This window comes from Bidens hawaiensis, unplaced genomic scaffold (genome assembly GCF_021521415.1).
Source record: "Bidens hawaiensis isolate Kalapana, Puna unplaced genomic scaffold, B.hawaiensis_p1.1 tig00009788_1, whole genome shotgun sequence".
Lineage (NCBI taxonomy): Eukaryota > Viridiplantae > Streptophyta > Magnoliopsida > Asterales > Asteraceae > Bidens > Bidens hawaiensis.
In genome coordinates, this window is record NW_027491732.1 from 194,523 (window position 1) to 207,754 (window position 13,232).

A 13,232-nucleotide genomic window follows, 5' to 3' on the forward strand; every position below is an offset into this window, starting at 1 on the left:
TACATCCGGGATCAGATAAAATGTACAAGGATGCGAAAGAATTTTACTGGTGGCCAGGTATGAAAAAGAATATAGCCACATACGTCGGCAAGTGTACGACGTGTGCGAGAGTTAAGGCGGAACACCAGAAACCCTCGGGAATGCTACAACAGCCGGAAATTCCCGAATGGAAGTGGGAGCAGATCACAATGGATTTTGTGACACATCTCCCCAAGACACCCCGAGGTCATGATGCGATTTGGGTAATCGTGGATCGATTAACCAAATCGGCACATTTTATTCCGATTAGGAATACTTTTAACACTGAGAGACTTGCGCAGATTTATATAAATGAAATAGTGTCTCGTCATGGCATCCCCATCTCGATCATCTCCGATAGGGATAGCCATTTCACCTCCAAACTTTGGCAAGCTGTTCAAGAAGCATTGGGAACACGTATTGACCTAAGCACGGCTTACCACCCTCAGACCGATGGTCAGTCTGAGAGGACCATTCAAACTTTGGAGGATTTGCTTCGTGCTTGCGTACTGGACTTTAAGGGAAATTGGGATCAACATCTCCCACTCATTGAATTTTCCTATAATAACAGTTACCATAGCAGTATAAAGGCAGCACCTTATGAAGCATTGTATGGACGGAAATGCCGATCACCACTTTGCTGGTCTGAAGTGGGTGACCCGCAGGTCATTAGATCGGATCTGGTCCAGGAGACGACCAGCAAGATTCTTGAAATTAAGAACAACCTGAAAGCCGCGCGGGATCGGCAGAAGAGTTATGCCGATACCCGTTGAAAACCGTTGTCATTTGAGAAGGGTGAAAAAGTATATTTGAAAGTATCCCCTTGGAAAGGAGTGGTCAGATTTGGCAAGGCGGGGAAGTTAGCCCCCAGATACATTGGACCATTTGACATCACTGCAAAAATCGGTCCGGTAGCTTACCGATTAGAACTGCCTGAGGAACTAAGTGCAGTTCATAACGTGTTTCATGTGTCAAATTTGAAAAGATGTCTGGCGGATGAGACATCGGTGTTACCCTTAGAGGGTGTTCAAATAAATGATAAGCTCAACTTCGTAGAGGAGCCCATTGAAATAGTGGACGGTAAGATCAAGCAACTTAGACACAATAAGATCTCGTTGGTCAAAGTTAGATGGAATTCGCAACGAGGCCCAGAACTTACTTGGGAACGAAAGGATGAATTTCGGAAGAAATACCCCCACCTATTTCCTCAAAAGGAAGTAGTTGACGTGTAAAATTTCGAGGACGAAATTTTTATAACGGGGGGAGAATGTAACGATTCCGGCAAATCCAGGTATACCCTAGCCGGTATATACTATTTACGTGTCATTTAATATTGATTATATGAGTTATAGTACGTTTATACGAGTATATATGATTCATAGTACGAATCATACTCGATTATATAGTGAATCGTATTGGAATTACAATTAACCAATGAACGATTATTGAAACCCGAACGAATCGGGAATTACATTATAGACGAAGCATATAATGTTTAGTAATGTTTACGAAGTATTAATGCTTCGGGATAAGTGAATTATAGCACAGAAAAAGGATTTTGATTTATTAGTACGTCGGTACGATAAACGAAACCTTTAACATCAAACCAAGCAAGAGACGATCGACCAAGCCGAAAAGATGCGTAATTATTAATAATATGATGTTTTAATGTTATGGTTTGAGTTTTTAAAGTTTTTAAATCAGTTTTATGTAAATTTTATTTTAACCCGAAAAACAACCATTTTAGGCTCGTTTTAAACCGAATTACGAGTTTAAACGAGAAACGAACTGAACCAGATTATCCACAACATTATCCGGATTGCGTAATCCGAATATGTGGCTTAGAATGGATTTGTGGGACCCACCCCACCCCATATGGTGGACCGATCGGTCCCTTTACTCCCATAATCAATTCATTTTCTTTTTTTCTACACATCAAACTCTCTCAATCTTTCAAACCTTCAAGCATTCAACCCAAAAACCTTTGATCCAAACCAAGAACACAAGGTATAACACATGTTTTAATGTCTAAATCTTGTTTCCAACTTCATGATCTTGAGAAAAGGAAGTTTCAAATGAAAAATGGGTGAAAACCCGAGTTGAAACCGATTCTCGCATGATCAAGTGATGTATACAAGTTATACAAAGGATCTTGATCCAAGTGATGAGTTAAAAGAGTTTATAACGAATTTTTACGGTTGAAATCTTGTAAAATGAGTTTCTATGTGAAAGACGGGTGAAAACCCGAGATGAAACCGACTCTTGCATGATCAAGAGATGTATACATGTTATACAAGGGATCTTGGTCCAAGAAATGAGTAAAAAGAGTCGAGAACGGATTTTTACGGTTAAAACCTTTGTTTTTATATCAAAACCGACACTATGAAAGAAATGGTTTGATTGTTGGTGTAACTTGCTTGGTATAGTGTTATTGTGCTTGTAAGTGTTGTATCTAGTGGCTAGCAAAGGCTAGAAACCAAGATCCTTGCGATCTAACGCTAGAAAACACAAGATAGTTCGGTTTTCGTGTGATTAGTGAGTTTGGACAGATTGTAGTGTACTTAGAGTCGGGTCACGAAATTTCACAGAGATGATCTACACATGAAAATATGAGATCTGTGAATTTTTGGATAAAAGATGAATATTTGGTGAATTTAATGCTCGGTTTTGGCCAAAAATGGTGAAAAATAGCTAAACTTGATAAAAAATTCTGAAAAATTTAGGATAAGCTTTTTATAACATATAAAAGTTACACACAAAATTTGAGCTCAGTTGGAGAAGTCTAAGGGGGCTTTTCGGTAAAACGAGTTCTAGAGCTTTCTAGCTCGGTTTTTGTGAAAATGGCTTGAAAAATGAGTTTTGGGTTCTGGAAAAATTCCAGGGAGTTATGAGGATGGCAGGGATCATCCCAGAAAAATTTGGGATTTTTCTAAAGTCTTTTGGTATTTTTGACATATTTAGTGTTTTAATAAGGTTTAAAAATAGATAAATAAAGGTAAATATAAGAAAATAAATCTGGAAAATTTTTATAAAGTTTCTTACTGTCAAAATAAGTGTTGTGCAAAATTTCAAGACCCGAGACTAAACGGGTAATTATTTGTGCTAAAAAGAACATAAAAACAAATTTCTAAAGCTTAAAACGTGTAAACCGGCAAAACTCGCATAAGCGAGCTGACTGGTATATAAAAACCTAAAAATTGACCATTTTCATAAAACTAAGTAAATTAAGTAAAAATAAATCATCCGAAAATAATTCGGATGATTTGGGTAATTTTACCCGATTTTACTGTTTCCGGCACCTAAATGACGGAAACGGGCCCCGCGGCCAAACGGGGTGTCCAAACCGAGCTCTAATTTCATCACTTTTAACAGTCAAACACCATTTTTGGGTTAAGTGTGAATAAACTCATTTTTGAAACTAAAAACGGATGACCGTGCTAGGCACGCAAATCAAGGAAAACATAAAAATGATAATTTTGACCGTCCGACTCTAAGTAATGGCACAATCTGAGTCCTTAGGAGTGTCACGGGGTTAACATTGTCCCCGGATCGAGTACAGTACTGGGCTAACAATGTCCCCAGATGTGCCGATTAACACGGATTTAATTTATGGGAATTATATAGTAACGACTAGATATTATATTACAGATCCAGGCACGTAGCTGTTCATTGTATTACCCACCGACTCACAAAAAGGTGAGTTTTCACGAGCCCCTTTTTACTGAACTGTTTCTAAATATTTTCCCGGGGCGGAAAACATGTCTTTATTAAAGTATTTAAGTACATACCGATCGTATGGAAACACTTGTATATTTATATATATATGTTTGATGCACAGAGTATATAAATTGTTTATCGTGTGTAATTGTTCTGGGGTAACGTAGTTCCCAGAGGTTATTATTGTTCTGGGGTAACATAGTTCCCAGAGGTTATTATTGTTCTGGGGTAACATAGTTCCCAGGGGTTATTATTGTTCTGGGGTAACGTAGTTCCCAGAGGTTGTTATTGTTCTGGGGTAACATAGTTCCCAGAGGTTATTATTGTTATGGGGTAACGTAGTTCCCAGAGGTTATTATTATTCTGGGGTAACATAGTTCCCAGTATAATTTCATTGCTAATAAATGGTTATTAAAATGATCTGTCAGTGTTTATTTAAATTAGTGAAACTCACCAACTATTCGTAGTTGACCCGTTTTCTTACATGTTTTCTAGGTATGCCCAAGTTGGAATGATTGAAACGTGCTTACTGATCTGTGCTACTTGTTGGAAGCTTGCTGATCTATATTTTGTAATGAATATATTAATGTCTTATCGGTAAAACTCGTGTGTAACACCTAGACAGTAACGAAACTAGCAACAATGTAATATGATATAAATTAATGTAGTGGTATTTTCTTTATAAGCAATGCTGTTGATATCAGATGTGTCTGTTGCATCCCGTGTACGTTTCCGCTGCGGTTACGGGGTGTTACAAGCGGAAAATAAATAAACTTAAAAGGAAATTCATAACATGCTAAGAGTTTGCAAATTCAAAGATACAACTACAGCAAACGGGTCAACCATGACCCATAAATTGTCTTAGATGCATAGCACCATTAATTAGTCTAGGATGTCATCTAACGATTACATCTTTATTTATCAAGTAGTCTTCCATGACTACATTACTTTATTCTTGAAAACCATGGCTTCTACGGTTCACTAAGGCGACTAAGGCGTAACCTCATTCCCTTCCCCAATGGCTAAGTTACCTGAAAAGTACATACTAAAATACGTCAACATAATGTTGGTGAGCTCGTGAGTTTAAGACACATAATAATAAAGTTGACACATCATGGTATATCACATATCAAGTCCACAATCAAACCTGCAACTAGCATAAGTATCCCCCAACTCATACTAGAAGTTATACCGTCCCAGACTATCGCCCTGCTAAAAGCAATAATCAAACACGTAGGTTATATGCCGCAACGATCCGCAGATCTCAGTGTGGTTTACCCAACATAGGGTCACTGTGCGTGGGGGTCTCCCAAATAGTACTACCCATACAAGCCTCCGGCCCATCCCCTCGGGCTAATGATTGTGTAAAAAGTTGGGACAAAATTTAGCAGTAAAACACCCGATAGTTCCATACCATATAAAAAGTTTAGGAGTATGTACTAGTTCCCAAAATTTAAGTAAAAAGGGATTACACGCGAGACTCACCGAATGCTCCAAGTAAATCAACGACTGACTTCCCGAAAGTGGTGGTTCCTATGGTAAATAACGAATTATAAATATTTAACTCAACTAGTTTTAACCTCAATAAAGATTCAATGGTGAAACGAGTATTTAATTCTAAGCGTTGGCCCAAGTGTTAAGTTCATGGTGGATAAAGTTTCCTTTTATGGAAAGTTTACACTTATATAAGTTATAATGTTGATGATTTGTGTTTAAGTATTTAGTTCAACTACTAATTATGTTAATAACCTCGTTTTACTTGACCACGTTTTAATAAAGTTTCTATATTTAGAAAGTTCGGGCCTTATGTTCGGTTGCGGGTTACCGTATGACCATAAGAACTATATAATTTGTTCACATCAGTAGCATGATCATTTCTGGTTGAAAACATCAGCCCTCGGGTTTTCAAAGTTAACAACACAGGTGGTTATCGGTGTTGTCGGTTTTTAACGGCAAGCCTTTAAAATATGGTTTTCGTAAACAAATTCCCTTATAATTAATACTCCAATTTTTCCAGAATATTAGGGTATATGAAAACATATTATTTTCATATCTGAGATTTCAGAAAGTTTGGTGATGTAAGGACTTAGTTCCCGTATTTTCGTTTAGCATTCGTTTTGGTGAAAACCGGGTTTAAGACTTGGTAAATTTTAGGAAAATATGTAAACACTAAAATTGTGACTTTATTACAATATACTTACTGTAAAAAAAAATATTCAGAATGTTCATATTATTGTAGTTTTGAAACTGCCCGTTCGGTTTATGTCGGTTCCCCGTAACTAGCGGTTAAATGTCATATCTTGCCCCAAAGAGGTGTTGTTTTTTCCCTAAAATATTTTTATACATTTAAATTAAATATTTTAAACAAAATTTTCTGGAAAAAAAAATGTGGGTCTTACAGTTTAGAAACGTTTTAGTCTTAAAACCCGGCCCGTTCGGTTTTAAACGAGCAATACTTTAAAGTTTGTAAACGGGCCTGTTTTGTAAATCCAACTTCCCTTAAACATTTCATATCTTATATTTATCTTTTTAAAATTACAAGCTTCTGTTTTAAAGGTCCGGTTTTATAATATTCGGAAGTTACGGTTTAACTTGATACCTTGTTCCAAAAATACCCTTTTTAAACGAAAACCCACTTTTGGTCACCAAACCACTTAAGACCAGTTTTGATACATAAAAATAAGTTGTTTTTACATTACATAGGTTTTAAAAACATAACCTTGGCTGTATTAATGCTAACGAACTCGGTTTCGGCCCGTTTGGCTTCTAGTTCGATTTTTAATGCGAGGTTTCGCGGAAGACAGATTTGGGCCAGCTTATTATTTTTCAAAATATCATTTTTAAAGCTGTACTATTATGTCATAATCTTATTTAGGTTTACGGGCTTATTTCTTAGTTAAACGAGTTATAAAATACGGGTTTTATAACGGTTTTTAATATACGGTTGATGTTACTTTCCGGGGCTGAACTTGTGCAGCTTATTGGGCTTATTTTTACTGTTTTTAAACTTCTGGAAATTATGTTAAAATTTAGAAGTTAAGATGGTCACTTGTTGGTGCGGTTTTCAAACTAGTTTATCTATTAAACGAGTTACCGAACGGTTTTATTGTTAGCTTTTGGGTTTGGTTATTTTTCCGTTTAATGACAAAAATCAAATACTTTTAAACTTCTGGAACCTGTGCTAATAGTTCAGAAGTTACAAATTGCATTTTTGCTCGGTTTTTGAACTAGTTTGACTTTAAACGAATAACCGAATGGCCATTAGTTTGGCCATGGTTTTGGGACTGCATGACGCGCGATTTTTAAGGTTCCAGACCAGTTATAGATTCTGCAGATTCCGGTTATTATGTAAACGAAGTTTTAAGGTTCGGTTTCTTGGCCCGTTTTGTTTAAAAACAAGGTTTTTGTTTATAATTTCTAATTTATTCAGAAATTTACTCTCCTATTGCTCTGAATCTGATTTATTAATATGTTTATTAACATTGTTTAGATAAAATTAAAGCAAGGTTATTTTCTTATTTGTTCACGGTTTAACATGCGGGTTTAACACAGAGCCAAAACTTAGAATAATATACAAACAGAAACGAATATTGGCTGTGGTGGTACCTGGTGCGTGTTAGGGTTTCACGAGCAACCGGATTCCTTGCTTCTGGACTGATTCCACCAGCAAGACAGCGAGACACACGGAAGAATATGGCTGCTTTGAGCGACCAAAATATTAGCAACAATCGAATGGGTTCAGAATCGGAATAAAATAATAATAGAACACTGGATTACCAGATTATGGATGTTTCTTGGCTGGTTCAGAATCTTCAGCAGAGAGTCAGAGAGAGAAGCAGATAACAGATAGTTTACTTGAAGATGTTGTGAGAATAAAGATGATAACATTGATTTAAATTGAGAAGAGGGAAAGATTTGATCAGGGAATTTCTTGGATACTGAAGGCATGCACAGGCTCTGATTGGGGAAGAGAATTGGTGGAACGTGAATGGGGGCAGAGATGGTTAGCAGATTTAATTGGGCTGCAGGAGATTTGTTTTGATTTTTGGTATATAATATCTTTTGTTATTATTATTATTATACATAAAATGTTCTAGATAATTAACAATGGGGCTAGTCTTTGTATAAAAATCATGGGTAATATATTGTAGGTGATTGTATTACAAATCAATTCTCGTTTATCGGTTTTTGTTTCATTTTATTCGGCCACCGGACATAACATAGAATGTCGTTTGGTGTTTGAGAAATATGTTTTGGATAACCGGTATGATTAAATAATTCTTGGAATGTTTCTTAAAACTTTCGAGTTATCGGGCTCGGGTTCATTTCGGTTAAACTAGTGCTTGTTCGTTTTGTTTTTATTTGGCCAAGCCTATCGACATACGGTTCGGTTCGACCAACACTATGTTCGGTATCTATATTAAAAAAAATTAGCCCTATATTTGGGGTTGTCACAAGTATAAATTCAGATCCATAATCAATTTCTGTAAATTAGGGATAAATCAGCCATTTGATTAAGGAATCTTTAATTACGGAATTTCTATATTTTAATAAATTATTATATATCATTTGATTAAAGTTTTGATTAAGCATCCTTAAGGGTTACTATAAATACGGATTTTGATCGATTGACTAATTCAAAATTAGTCAATCAAGTATTTTAATATATGAGGCTGATTCTAATTTTAAGTAATGTTAATTTATAATTATTACCACTTACCATATGTTATATCAATTACTCAATTGTTACATTGTTGTTTAATTATATTAAAATTGTGTTAATGTTAATACATAAAAAAAGAAATTACTAACTTATTTTTACACAACTTATATCAATTACTTAATTATTCAAATTACTAAAATTATGTTGACTATTTTTATAAATTTCACCATATGATTTAGAATTTAAGTATATCATAATTTATTATAATTTTAGATATTAGATATACAGTAATTAATAATCAACTCAAGATATACGGTAATTATTTAATTGATTGAATTGATGATTAATTATATTCATGTAAATAAATATATTACTAACTTATTTTCTCACATTAATAAGTTAATTATGTATGTTTGAATATAATCTAGATTTAAAGATATGAATTGATTATTATGTATTTATAATATACTATTAAATTTTAGCAATTCAATTTTTGAAAATCCCTTATCTTCATCCCCTATTCTTCGTTCATGATTTAAGCTAATTGAAATCCCCTAATTTTATGTTTTTAATTAAGTCCGTATATACATTCCTTCTTTATTCAAATCTCCCAAAATTCAATCCTTTACTATGAATTATATATAAATACTTCACTTTTACACAATAATTCTTACACTATCACACTAAATATAGCTTAAACGAATTTTTTTTGTTTCTAAGGTTTATATTTTTTGTTGTTTATATAATTCATTTTGTTTTTTTAGTTTTTTGGTTAAAAGTGTTATTTCAACAATTAATGTTTTGTTTATTTTTAAATTTTCACCATAGAGCCAACAAACATCACCATGTTGAACTAATTGGATGTTCTTAACAGTGAATGTATCCTCAAGGTGCGTATTTTGAAACTTTGGCGTCTCAAGGACAATTCAAAGCTCGGAGAAGATTGGTCAATCGAAATGATTGTGCAAGACGAAATAGTATTGTTACATATTCATTAATTTTATTATATTATTCATACAATTTTGTACTAATGTTAATAATAATGTTTCAGTGTGACTTGAGGATACACTTTGTGAGAATAGGTCGTTGATGGTTAGGAAGGCTTCACTTGGCTGCATTCTGGGATTTTAAATAATATTCTGTTTTTTTATTGAGAAAGTTTTGTACAAATATATTATAGGGGTCAATTAAACATAGAAAATGATATGACATGGCAAATGTTTGTTGGAACCATAAATTGTAAATAAGTAAAATGTATTTATTACAAATTCATATATCATAATTGTTTAGTATGATTAATTTTTTTTAATATTTGTTCTTAGACCTCAAGACACTTCCAGTATGATTCACATTTAAAATTTTAATTTGTGTCACATTGACCTTTGACCTATCATCAACCAATGTGTAGACAACTAAACAAAGAAAAATTATAGTTAACCAAACTGCTTCTGATTTTCTTCCCCTTGTGTCATTAGAAAAATGTTTGCCACAAAGAACAAAAGAATATAGGTAATTTGCTTATTGATATAATTTTCTTTGAAAATGGTTTATAATTTAATATATGTGGGTTGGGTAATTTTCTTTGAAAATGGTTTATAACTTTTGTGCGTATTCAATATAACACCAATCTAACACTAATAATAAATTTATTAATTATTTATATATACATATAATTTATATATACATATAGCAAAATACAGTAACTTATTAAAGTTGCTAAATCTCGGTTTGAATTGTTGTAACTGTGCCAGTCATGGTTGGATTTTATTTAATTTAATTTTTAATTAAGATGGATAAACAAATATTAAGTATGGTAACGTCCAATTTAAATTCAATAATGGACTATAACCTTGGTTTGATATTTCCAATTATAATTTGATTATTTAAATGTTAATTTATACGTAGATGCATACATTAAATATCATAGCTTCCATTCTAATTTCATTCCATGGTCTCAATTTAAATTAAATCAATTTGAAATAACATTCCATTTTTAATCGACCATTAATTAATATATCTATTAAGAAGTAGTCATAAAATATTTTGATTTACCATATATTGTTCACTCAATACTTTTATAAAAATTTAGAAACACATATGATATTCATTATCTATTATTTGGAAACAATACAAGTATATATTTAAATTTTGACATTTTCATAGAGAATTAAAATTTATTTAATTTTACAATATTATAATTATAGTAAATATAATTTTTAATTATTTCATTCCAAAAGTAATTCAACATTTACTTCAATCGTATAACATATCACTAATTCTTTCATTTTTCACATCAATTCTCTGCAACTTATTCTTTTCATTAACATTCAAGATCTATAATTTTATTTTACATTAGTGCATTCAAGGTGTACTTTATCATTTTACAAACATGCTAATGGAACAGCTCAAGATTATCCTGTTGAATGATCACAAATTCACAATGTCCGAAAAGAGTATTGTGTTTTGAAAGTTCATATTATAAAGATGTGACATTTGAAGGACAAAAGCAAAGCAAACCAAACGAAAACTGATCAATAAGGACGATACTTATAGATGTGAGGGTATTTACCATTCTTTAACTGTTTTTTCAAACCGGATTACTATTTGTTTTAACATTTTGTGTTATAACTAACATTTTATTCATTCATAATGAATTTAACAGGGCAATAGAATCCAAGCATACATGATAATACAATGTATCTTCCGACATGATGTGTTCCTACATGAGAATGTAACCAACTTGGTTTTTATTGCTTAGCCTTAGTGGACGTGGAGCATGTGGATGGATATGAAACCACAAGACATGAATGCTTAGTTTACTTCAAAATGTTTATTAAGATTCCAAATAGTTTTGTGATTCCAATTTATATGAATAGTTCAAGATTCCAATTTGTTTACGGGATTCACCAAACGTTTATTAATATTCCAAACGTTTATTAATTTTATCTTTGGCCCAATCTAAAAACATTTTATAATGGTTAAAAAAAATAAATAATCTAATATTCAAATATATAATCAAATTTCTTTACGCGACGAATTTTCTAGTTTCCACCCGTGTAAGACACTGGTTAGTAACCTAGAATCAGAATTTTATTCAATCAAAATTATATTGCAATAACCATCTTTATACTATTTCAATATTACCAATGAGTTAATGGCCAACATGATTATTAGTAATTACTTAGGCTGTTCACCATGGAGGGGCTTTAAAGCCCATTAATGTCATCGCCACGTAAGAAACGAGGTTTCGAAACCCTTCTTTATAATGTTCCCTTGTGGTTTAAAGCTCATTTGCCGCCACACTATATATATATATATATGTGTGTGTGTGTGTATGAGAGAGAGAGAGAGAGAGAGTGAAAAGCATGAGACTCACACCAAACCCTCCTAACCGCCGGTCATCCGAAGGGTGCCCCCTCCAATACCACCCCCTGCGGTGTTCCCCTTCAATACTGCCTCAAAACAACCCTTTTACCACCCATGGCGTCCAATCTATGACCTAGTGGTAGAGGGCACCTTTTTAGCCGGAGGTTCTCTTTAGGCTCTGATGTAACCTAAGCATGACACATGTCAGTTTATAATGATGTGAAATATTTTTTTGCTTATATTTATAGTTAACTTAATTATTTTCTATGAATGTTGGACACACCTATCTTTTTTTTTTAATTTGCCCGTATTTGGCTTGCAACAAAATAACATGGAAGTATATATATTTATTTATAAGACTAGATCACGAATCCTCTATTATAAGTATATAATATAGTGTTAATGTTATCCTGATTACCCATTCTCATTTTTTAAACCAAATCAACCAAAATCATTAATGATTAATCACGTTTCCAGTGTGGCAATATTATTATTATATATGGGTTGAAATCCTTATATTGGATCTTGTAGCTAGCCATAATACAAGGTGATAGTGAGAGTGCATCACCGTCAGGGGCGGATTTACGTATATAGTTGCGGGTTCACGGGAACCCATTGAGTTTCGAATTCTTGGTAGAATTCTTATATAAAGTATGAGAGTGAACCCATATATAAATTGATTAGTGAACCTATACACATATTGAACTATGGTGAAGTGGTAAAGATAAAGCCTTGCAACTGATAGAACCCGAGTTCTATTCTGTCTTGCAGCACTGTTTTTTTAATTTTTTATTTTCTTAATCACCTATGGCTTTAAATCATTTACCACCAGTCGCTTTCTATAATAATTTTACACGTTGGCTTTGCCTATTACTTCCCATGCTCTCCTACTCTTATGATAACTGTTTCCTCATCCATATTTTGTTATTCACCTTCGTAATGCTTTAACTTTGACTTCAATTATAAGAGCCTACCCATAACCTGTTATATTTGAATTTGCAGTTTATGACCTTAACTCCCCATAACCACGATACTTTAAGGCAAGTATTTACAAGGAAAGAACCACGAGAACATAATGGTATTGGTGTTTCAAACATACACGTTTGACTGTGTAATTATTTAGCGGTTGTAACGACGAGAGTGTTGAAAGATGTTTTTCTTCAATGAAGCATGTGAGGACGGAATTGCGTAATAGGATGGGTGATAGAAACTTAAACAATTCTTGCATTTGTTACATTGAAAAGGAGTTCTTCAACAAGTTCCAGCCAAAGATGTAATACAACCTTTTCAAAATATGAAAACCCACGGTTTGGTTTTATTGTATCGTATTTATATTATGTGATGAACCTTACTCGACTTGAACCATTGAACTGGTCCAAACCGAACTATAAATTTTTAGGTTCGGTCGTATGGAAACAGTGAACCCATTAGAAAAAATTCCTGGATCCGCCACTGATCATCGTAGATG

The 13,232-nt window shown here is 33.4% G+C and overlaps 1 long non-coding RNA gene across 1 annotated transcript; it reads right to left on the bottom strand.

Annotated features, from left to right (window-relative positions):
* Nucleotides 1–4,497: 4,497 nt before the first annotated feature.
* On the bottom strand, nucleotides 4,498–7,798 carry LOC143533570 (uncharacterized). The gene is made up of 4 exons (XR_013135381.1): nucleotides 7,513–7,798; nucleotides 7,342–7,435; nucleotides 5,221–5,268; nucleotides 4,498–4,766 (listed from the first exon to the last, which is right to left on the bottom strand). It is a non-coding gene; the product is annotated as an uncharacterized LOC143533570 (long non-coding RNA).
* Nucleotides 7,799–13,232: the final 5,434 nt, after the last annotated feature.